The sequence below is a fragment of the Cetorhinus maximus genome, chromosome 14 (assembly GCF_964194155.1).
Source record: "Cetorhinus maximus chromosome 14, sCetMax3.hap1.1, whole genome shotgun sequence".
NCBI lineage: Eukaryota > Metazoa > Chordata > Chondrichthyes > Lamniformes > Cetorhinidae > Cetorhinus > Cetorhinus maximus.
The window spans coordinates 14083669-14094954 of NC_135892.1; positions in this window are offsets into that span (position 1 = coordinate 14083669).

Genomic DNA, 11286 nt, shown 5'->3' on the forward strand with positions numbered 1-11286 from the left:
TTTCAGAAAGCCAGTGCAAGGAGATTGAGAGAGGAGGACCCTGGGACAGGCAGTCAGCAGTACCTAGCACCTAACATCACAGGAGAAACTTAAGTTAGTTGGTTGGTGAGAATCTGCTGTTAGGGAGTGTCAAGTTGCTGAGAATTAGATTAGAACATTCTTATTAAAAGAAGGGGCTACTTACATTTAAGTATGAAACACAAGCAATAGGGAAATAAAGTTAAGATGAGGCCAGGTAAAATAAAGTTGCATAAGTAAATCAAAATAAAATAAAGTTAACGCAAGGGAAGTATATTGAAGCCATGGCAGGACACCTCAGTCATGTAGAATGCGTGTTTTGTAATATGTGGGAAGTTTTGGATGCTACCAATGTCCTGGATGACTACATGTGCAGAAATTGTCTCCAGCTGCAGAACCTTGAGTTCTGGGTTTCAGAGCTTGAGTGGCGGCTGGAGTCACTGTGGCGCATCAGCGAGGCTCAGAGCTACGTCGATAGCACATTCAGAGAGGTGGTCATACCGTAGCTTAGAAACCTGGAGGCAGAAAGGGAATGGGTGACCGCCAAGCAGTCCAAGAAAATTAGGCAGGTAGTGCAGGAATCCCTGGGGGTGGGAGGGGGTTAAACTAGATTGGCAGGGGTATGGGAACCTGAAGGCAAATTCTGAGCAGGGAACGGGAGATGGAGAATTAGTGAGTGACTCTGAAGGACAGAAGCAGCACAGGTTAAAAAGTGTACAGCACAGGAATTTGGCAGTGTTAAAAGATATATATGTAAATACAAGGAACATTGTAAATAAAGCCGATGAGCTGAGGGCACAGATAGACACATGGCAGCATAATATCAAGGAGGATCAAAAATGGCAGCTCTACATCCCTGGATATAGAGTTTTCAGGCAGGATAGGGGGGAGGATAAAAAAGTAGGGGTGTAGCTTTATTGGTTAAAGAATCAATTACAGCTGTGAAGAGGGATGATATACTAAATGAGTCATCAAGTGAGGCCATATGGGTTAAGCTCAGAAATAAAAAAGGGGCAGCCACATTGCTAGGAGTGTATTATAGGTCCCCAAATAGTGGAAGAGAGATAGAAGAGCAAATATGTAGACAGATTTCTGAGTGCAAAAACAATAGGGCAGTAATAGTTGGGAACTTCAGCTACCCTAATATCAGTGGGGACACGAACAGTGTGAAGAGCACAGAAGGCGCAAAATTCTTGAACTGCATTCATGAGAACTTTTTTTAGCCAGCACGTAACAAGCCCAACGAGAGGACGTGCAATTCTAGATTTAAGCTTAGGAAATGAAGCTGGGCAAGTGGATGAAGTAGCAGTGGGAAACCATTTTGGAGGTAGTGACCATAATATAGTTAGATTTAGCATCATTATGCAAAAGGACAAAGATAGATCAGGAGTGAAAGTTCTAAATTGGGGGAAGACAAATTTTAGAAAGCTGAGAGGTGAGCTGGTGAGAGCGGACTGGATACAGCTATTGGAAAAGGAAAATGGTGTCAAATTAGTGGGAGGCATTCAAAGGCGAGATTCTACGGGCACAGTGTAGACATGACCCCACAAAGAAAAATGCTGGTACTGCCAAATCTAGAGCCCACTGGTTATCCAGAAGCATACAGGCCAAGATAAAGCAGAAAAAGAGAGCTTATGACAGTCACAAAAAGCTTAATGCTGCAGAAAGCCTAGAGGAGTAAGGAAAGTACAGGGGTGAAGTAAAAATGGAAATTAGGAAAGCAAAGAGAGGATACGAAAAATATTGGCAGGTAAAATCAAAGAAAACCCAAAGATGTTTACGAGTACATTAGGAGCAGAAGGGTAACTAAGGAAAGGGTAGGGCCTATCAGAGATGTAAATGGTAACTTGTGCGTTGATGTAGAAGATGTGGGCAGGGTTCTCAGTGAGTACTTGGTCTCTGTCTTCACTAAGGAGAGGGATGATGCAGACATTCTAGTTAAAGAGGAGGAGTGTGAAATATTAGATACAATAAGCATAGTGAGAGAGGAAGTACTAGAGGGACTGACATCCTTGAAGGTGAAATCATTAGGGCCAGATGGATTGTATCCCAGGCTGTTGAAGAAAGCCAGGGAGGAAATAGTGGGTGCTCTGAGTGTCATTTTGCAATCCTCACTAGATACAGGCGAGGTCCCAAAGGAGTGGCGGTCTGCGACTATTGTACCATTATTTAAGAAGGATGCGAGGTTAGATCAGAAAATTATAGGCCGGTCAGTTTGACTTCAGTGGTGGGCAAATTATTGGAAACAATTCTGAGGGACAGGATAAACTGTCACTTAGAAAGGCATAGATTGATCAGGGATAGTGAGCATGGTTTTGTTAGGGGAAGGTCGTGTCTTACTAACTTAATAGAATCTTTTGAGGAAGTAACAAGGAGAATTGATGAGGGTAGTGCAGTAGATGTTGTCTACATGGATTTCAGTAAGGCATTTGACAAGGTCCCACATGGCAGATCGGTCAGGAAAGGGAGATCTCATGGGATACAGGGGAAAATGGCAGGTTGGATCCAAAATTGGCTCAGTAACAGGAAACAAAGGGTAATAGTCGATGGAAGGTTTTACGAATGGAAAACGGTTTTCAGTGCTGTTCCACAGTGCTCAGTTGGGGCCCTTGCTGTTTGTTGTATATATTAATGATTTAGACTTAAATGTGGGAGGTACGATTGGGAAACTTGCAGATGACACAAAAATTGTCCGTGTAGTTGATAGTGAAGAGGGTAGCTGTTGACTCCAGAATGATATCAATGGTTTGGTTGAGTGGGCAGAAAAGTGGCAAATAGAATTCAATCCGGAAAAGTGTGAGGTAATGTATTTGGAGGGGGCAAACAAAGGAAGGGAATACATAATAAATGGGAAGTTACTGAGAGGGGTTGTGCAAGTGAGAGACCTTGGAGTGCATGTCCATATGGCAGGACAGATGGGTAAGGTGGTAAAGAAAGCATATGAAATGCTTTCCTTTATTGGATGAGGTATTGAATACAAGAGCAGGTATGTAATACTGGAACTGTATAAAACGCTGGTTAGACCACAGCTGGAATTTTGTGTAGGGTTCTGACCACCACATTACAGGAAGGGCATAATTGCTCTGGAGAAAGTGCAGAGGAGATTTACAAGAATGTTGCCAGGGCTGGAAAATTGCAGCTATGAGGAGAGATTGGATAGACTGGGGTTATTTCTCTTAGAACAGAGGAGGCTGAGCTGTGACCTAATTGAGGTGTACAAAATTATGAGGGGCCTAGATAGGGTAGACAGGAAAGACTTGTTTCTCCTAGCTGAGGGGCATGGATTTAAGGTGATTGGTCGAAGGATTAGAGGGGACATGAGGAAAAACCTTTTCGCCCAGAGGGTGGTGGGCATCTGGAATTTACTGCCTAAGTTGGTGGTTGAGGCTGAAATACTCAACTCATTTAAAAGGTACCTGGATCTGCATCTGAAGTGCTGTAACCTGCAAAGCTACGGACCAAGTGCTGGAAAGTGGGATTAAAATGAGCGGCTAGTTTCTTTTTTCTCTTTTTGGCTGGCGCAGATGCGATGGGCTGAATGGCCTCTTTCTGCACTGTAACTTTTCTATAGTTCTACAAATGGCCTTCTTCTGCACTGTAAAGATTCTTTGAAGCTATACAACTGACTTGTGTAGAGGATAATATATTACATGTGAAAACTTTTTTAATGAGATGTGATCTGAATGATTACTGTAGTAGTATTAAATTTAAACTAGCATGTAAGCTCCATCTTGTGGCCAATGTGTGGTATGGCTTCACCTTCTTGTACATGTATTCACTACATCTCATTTGATGGGAGGTGCAATGTTTTACAATGCTGTGTACAAGGCTAAGCAGCGCTACAGAGGTTAGGTCCCCATGTATCAGAGTTCCCAAATATCAGCTATATTGCTGGGAGGCGGTGGCAGTCCAGGTTCAATCCTGTAATGTTCAACCATGTGATGCTTGATAACCTAACTTCTGCAAATTTCAGCAGTATTTTGTTCCGTCACAGCCTCTCCTTTTAAAAATACTCAGTGTAAACTTTATTTTCAGGTGTCCAGTTTGGCTGGGTCTTCCTTTGAGACCTCACCCCAAAGAATTGAATCCCACAATGCAGGCAGACATCTCAGTGCAGTAATGAGGAGTGCCACATTGTCCTAGGTGCAGTCTTTCAGGTGAGACTTTAAACTGAGCCTTTATCTGCTTTCTAGGCTGGTGTAAATGATTCCACAGCTCTACTGTGGAGTTCTCCCCAGTGTTCTGACCAATATTTATCCCTCACCAAATAGCATAAACTGATTAACTGCTCATTGCCGTTTCTAGGAACTAGCTGTGTGCAAGTTCACTACAATAGAGATCTCACTGCAAAGGATCTTATTGGCTGTAAAGCATTTTGGGACAACATGTAAGTCATGAAAGGTGTTATAGAAATGTACTTCCTTTCTATTTAAATAATACTCATAACTGAAAAACTGAGCAGAATTAGCTGGAAGCAAAAGAAAAATATTCTCTCAGACCGGATTCAGCTGACTGGGACTGAAATTAAATACACCGTACAGACCGGATTCAGCTGACCGGGACTGAAATTAAATACACCGTACAGACCAGATCCAGCTGACCGGGACTGAAATTAAATACACCGTACAGACCAGATTCAGTTGCCATCAGACTGAAAAATAACAAACGTAACTTCTGTATTCAAAAAAGGAGGGAGGCAGTAAAAAGAAAAGTAGGAAACTAAAGCCAGTTAGCTTAACATTTGTCATAAGGAAAATGCTAGAATCTATTAAGGAGGTTAAATCTCGATGCAATATGGCAGAGTCAGCATGGGTTTGTGAAAGCAAAATCATGTTTGAATAATTTACTAGAGTTCTTTTAGGAAGTAATAAGCAAGTTGGATAAAGGGGAACCTGCAGATGTGCTGTATTTAGATTTCCAGAAGGTACTTGACAAGGTGCCACATCAAAGGTTACTATACAAAATAAGAGCTCATTCTGTGTGTGTGTGTGTGGGGGGGGGGGGGGGGGGGGGGAGAGAGAGAGAGATGGGGAGAGATGGGAGGAGGGGAGTAACATATTAGCATTAATAGAGGATTGATTAGCTAACAGGAAGCAGAGAGTGTCATAAATTGGTCAGTTTTGGTTTGGCAAGATGTAATGAGTGGAATGCCACAGGGATCAGCCCTCAACCACTTACAATCTATATCAATGACTTGGATGAAGGGACCAAATACACACTTGCTAAATTTGCTGATGATAGAATGATAGGTTTTGTCCTCTTCAGAACTTACTTTCTTACCTATCTCTATCCCTTTGCAGACCCCTTAAGTGAATGGGCAAAAATTTGGCAAAGTATAATATGGGAAAATGTGACCTTGGCCATTTTGACAGGAGAATAGACAAAGCAGCATATTATTTAAATGGAGAGAGATTGTAGAACTCTGAGGTACAGAGGAATCTGGGTGTCCTGGTACATGAATCACAAAAAGTTAGTATGCAGGTGTAGCAAGTGATTGGGAAGGCAAATGGAATGTTTGTGTCTATTGCAAAGAGAATGGAATATAAATGTAGCGATGTTTTGCTACAGTTGTACAGCTGTACTTGCATGTTAACTTTTTGTGATTCATGTGCCAGGACACCAGATCCCTCCATACCACCAAGTTCTGCAGTCTCTCCCCATTTAAATAATATACTGCTTTTCTATTCTTCCTGCCAAAGTGGACAAGCTCACATTTCCCACATTATACTCCATCTGTCATATTTTTAACCACTCAATTAACCTGTCCACATCCCTTTGCAGACTCTGTACCTCCTTTTGATAACTTACTTTCCTCCCTATCTTAGTATTGTCGGCAAATTTAGCTACCATACATTTGGTCCCTTCATCCAAGTCATTGATATAAATTGTAAATAGTTAGGCCCCAGTTCTGACATCTGTGGCACTCCACCAGTTACAGCTTGCGAACCTGAAAAAGACCCATTTTTCCCTGCTGTCTGCTTCCTGTTAGGTAACCAATCCTTTATCCATGCTAATATGTTATCCCGTATACCATGTGCTCTTGTCTGGAAAATAAGCTTTGATATGGTACCTTATCAAATGTCTTTTGGAAACCCAAGTACGCCACATCTACAAGTTCCCCTTTATCCACCTTGTTACATCCTCAAGGAATTTGAATAAATTAGTTGAACACGATCTCTCTTTCACAAAGCCATGTTGACTCTGCCTGATCCCATTATGGCTTTCTAAGTATCCTACTATAACCTCCTAAATAATGGATTCTAGCAATCGTAAAGGCTGACAATTCTTGGGGACCAGATGATCTGCATCCTGGGGTCTTAAAAGAAGTGGCTGCAGAGATGTAGAGGTGTTGATTAGTTATAACCTTCCAAAATTCCTTAGATTCTGGAAGGGTCCCAGTGGATTGGAAAATCGCTAATGTAACACTTTTATTCAAGGAGGGAGGCAGAAAGCAGGAAACTATAGACTAGTTAGCCTAACATCTGTCATAGGGAATTTTTTTTTCATTCATGGGCTGTGGGCGTTGCTGGCTAAGCCAGCATTTACTCCCCATTCCGAACTGCCCTTGAGAAGGTGGTAGTGAGCAGTGGTTCAAGAAGGCAGCTCACTGCCACCTTCTCAAGGGCAATTAGGGATGGGCAGTAAATGCTTGCCCAGCCAACAGTACCCACAACCCATGAATGAATTTTTAAAAAAATTCCCTATGATAGATGTTAGGCTAACTAGTTGATAGTTTCCTGTTATAAAAACAGAAAATGCTGGCAAAACTCAGCAGATCTGGCAGCACCTGTGGAGAGAGAAACAGAGTTAATGTTTTGAGTCCATTTGACCCTTCTTCAGGTCTAAAGAGAAGTAGAAATGTGATGTGTTGGATTTTATACTGCTTAAGAGTGGGTGCAGCAGATGGAGCAAGATAGAAGGTCAGGGATAGGTATCAGCTAAGGAGAGATTGTCTTGTGTCTGTGACATCTTTGTCAAAAGGAGTGTTAATGGTAGTGTTACAGACTAAAGAAGGTGCTGATAATAGCACAAAGGTAAGGTAGCAGAACAAGGGTCAGCATCCAATGAAAACACAAATGTAGAAACATGTCACAGATGGCCCTGTGGGGGGGAGGGGGTTTGGGGAAAAAGGATTTTAAAAATGAACAAATAAATAAAATAAAAATTGGATAAAAAAGGGGGTGAGGATGGAGGAGAGAGTTCACCGTCTAAAGTTGTTGAACTCAGTGTTAAGTCCGGAACGCTGTAAGGTGCCTAATTGGAAGATGAGGTGCAGTTCCTCCAGTTTGTGTCGGGCTTCACTAGAACATTGCAGCAGGCCAGGGACGGACATGTGGACTCTCTCATGTCCGAGGGCGCTGACCCTTGTTCTGCTATTAACACATTCTGCTATCTTACCTTTATGCCACTATCAGCACCTTCTTTACCCTTTACCACTATCATTAACGCTCTCTTTGTCTTGTGTCCATGACATCTCTGTCAATCTCTCCTTAGCTGTCACCTATCCCTGACCTTCTATCTTGCCCCACATAAACAGCACAAAATCTACATCACGTCTACTTCTCTTTAGCTCTGAAGAAGTCATATGGACTTGAAATTTCTCTCTCCACAGATGCTGCCAGACCTGCCGAGTTTTACTAGCATTTTTATTTTAGATTTCCAGCATCCGCAGTATTTTGCTTTTATCTAGTTTCCTGTCTCCCTCCTTTCTTGAATGAAGGTGTTAAATTAGCGATTTTCCAATCCACTGGGATCCTTCCAGAATCGAAGGAATTTTGGAAGGTTATAACCAATGCCTCTACATCTCTGCAGCCACTTCTTTCAAGACCCCAGGATGCAGGTCATCTGGTCCTGCAGACTTGTCAGCCTTTACGTCTAATAGTTCTCCCAGCACCTTTTCCCTGGTGATGGTGGTTGTTTTGAATTCCTCCCTCCCTTTCGCCTCTTGATTTTCGAGGATCTTTGGGAAGTTTTCGAAGGGCTGAAATTTTCACCGAGTGGGCGGGCGCACGCCCAGCCCACTCGAGCGTAAAATGATGCCCGATATTTCGGTCGGCGGGCCTGTGCGGGAGTCGGCAGTGTGCCCGCCAACAATGAACAGGCCGATTGAGGCCATTAAAGTGATAATTGAATGAAATTTTTTGCTGCCCACCCAACCTTACAGTTGATGGGCAGGCGAAAAGGTCAAGTGGCCTTTGGAGAAGATGAGATTTCCAACAGCTATTAAAAATTAAATAAAAAATCTGAAATTTCATTTATTACATGTCTCTGCTCATGTGACAGTCACACGAGACGTTTTTAACAGTGGTAAGTTTTTTATTTTTTAAGTTTATATAAACCTTCAGCTCCCTGAGGCAGCTCTGCGCACATGCGCAAATGTCTGCGCTCGCCCTCCTCCTGCCCCCACATGGGCAGCCCTGAGCGCTGCAGCACGCTTTTCACACTGGCTGGCTGCTAATTGGCCAGCCAGCGTGAAACCAATGTCGGGGCCCAATTGCGGGCGGTGGCCGGCTCAACCACCGCTCCCAGGTCTGCCCGCCACGCCTGCCCGCCCGCCCAAGGTAAAAATCCTGGTCCAAGTCTTTGACATTGAAGACAGACACAAAATACTTGCTCATTACCTCTGTCGTTTCCTTCTTTTCCATTATCAATTCCCTCTAAAGGACCAACACTAACTTTAGTTACTCTTTTCCAATTTAAATCCTTATAGAAACTCTTACTTTCTATTCTTATATTGCCAGGTGGCTTTCTCTCACTCCCTCTTTTTTTTAAGTCATTCTTTGCTGGTTCTTAAAATCTGACCAATCTTCTGACCCAGCACTAATCTTTGTAGATTTGTACATTGTGATACTATCTTTAACTTCCTTTTTTAGCCACGAGTGATGCATCCTTCTCAGTCTTTCTTTCGCACTGGGATGAATCTTTGCTGAATTATTATTAAATATCTCTTCAATAGTCTGCCACTGCATTTCTATTGTCCTACCTCGTAACCTAGTTTCCCAGTTTACTTTAGCTAGCTCTGCCTTCATACTCTTATAGATACATTTATTTAGGTTTAAAGCACTAAACTTAGATCCACGCATCTCACCTTCAAACTGAATGTAAAATTCTATCATATTATGATCGCTGTCACTTAGAGGCTCCTTTACCATGAGGTTATTGAGTAATCCTGTCTCATTGCACATTACCAGGTCTAGAATTGCCTGTACAAAAACAGAAAAACTCAGGTCTGGCAGCATCGGCGGAGGAGAGCACAGTTGACGTTTCGAGTCCTCATGACCCTTCAACAGAACTAAGTAAAAATAGGAAAGGGGTGAAGAGTAGAACAAAACTTCTTCAAGGTAGGCATTTCTTGAAGAGAGGTGGTAGTCAATTAAACACAGAGATAAAAGCAAAAAAACTGCGGATGCTGGAAATCCAAAACAAAAAACAGAAAAACCGATGCTGCCAGACCTGCTGAGTTTTTCTGTTTTTGTTTTGGATTTCCAGCATCCGCAGTTTTTTTGCTTTTACCTAGAATTGCCTGTTCCCTGGTTGGCAGCAGACTGCATGCAAAACCTACATTATTCTTTGAAATGTTATTTCCACAATGAAAATTCCATCCTAGGAAATACAGTGGACACTAGATATTCCCCACAAAAGGAGAAGGATCCCTTTATCTACACAAGTTAATTTGCTGAGCCTTGGCAACAGAAAGCTAGGGCATGGACAAGATGAGGAACTCTGTAAGAAAATCCAATCATGAAGTCCTCCACACTTGTAAATTTCTCCCCTGAAGCCTATGACAGCTCTTCACACGTATCTATTCTTCAAAGATCCTAAACAGCAAGTGTTGGCAGTGTGGTTATTACAGACTAAGCTTAATATAGTCCAAGAAAGTGCTTAAATTACTCAGCAGCTCAGGTAGCATCCATGGAGAGAAAAACAAAGTCAATATGGTTGTTGGAGGTCAATCATTTCAGTTCCAGGACATCTCTGCAGGAATTCCTCAGGGTAGTGTCCTAGGCCCAACCATCTTCATCTGCTTCATCAATGACCTTCCTTCCATAAGGTCAGAACTGGGTATGTTCGCTGATGATTGCACAATGCTCAGCACCATTCGCGGCTCCTCAGATACTGAAGTAGTCCATGTCCTAATGCAGCAAGACCTGGACAATATCCAGGCTTGGGCTGACAAGTGGCAAGTAATATTCGTGCCACACAAGTACCAGGGAATGACCATCTCCAACAAGAGAGAATCTAACCATCGCCCCTTGACGTTCAATGGCATTTCCATCACTGAATCCCCCACTATCAACATCCTGGGGGGGGTTACCATTGACCAGAAACTGAACTGGACTAGCCATATAAATACTGTGGCTACAAGAACAGTTCAGAGGCTAGGAATCCTGTGGGGAGTAACTCACCTCCTGACTCCCCAAAGCCTGTCCACAATCTAAAAGGCACAAGTCAGGCGTGTGATGGAATACTCTCTACTTGCCTGGATGAGTGTAGCTCCCACAACACTTAAGAAGCTTGACACCATCCAGGAAAAAGCATCTGATTGGCACCCAATCAACAACCATTCACTCCCTCCACCACTGACAGCAGTGTGTACCATCTACAGGATGCACTTCAGGAACTCATCAAGGCTCCTTAGACAGCACCTTCCAAACCCACGACTGCTACTGTCTAGAAGGACAAGGGCACATGGGTACTCCACCACCTGGATGTTCCCCTCCAAGCCACTCACCATTCTGACTTGGAAATATATCGCCGTTCCTTCACTGTTGCTGGGTCAAAATCCTGGAACTCCCTCCCTAACAGCACTGTGGGTCTACCTACACCACATGGACTACAGCGGTTCAAGGCGGCAGCTCACCACTACCTTCTCAAGGGCAATTAGGGATGGGCAATAAATGCTGGCCTAGCCAGCGACACCTACATCCCATAAATGAATTTTTAAAATTGTTTCAGAGCAAGGTCATCAACCTGAAATATAAACTGTTCTATCTCTCTCTATACAGATGTTCCTTGACATGCCGAGTATTTCCAGCATTTTCTGTTTTAATTTCAGATTTCCAGCATTTGCAGTGTTGTTTTTGTATTAATATATTCTCACCTGAATTCCACACACACATTGACTGACATTCGAAAGTTCACAGGTCCTAGAGGGAAAACACAGGGAACTAAATACTGAATAAGTGTTGCAGGGTCAAACAATAATTCCATCGTAGCTGTGATGTTCTGTGTTAATGTTCCACCACTTATTAAATTCTTCTTAAATCG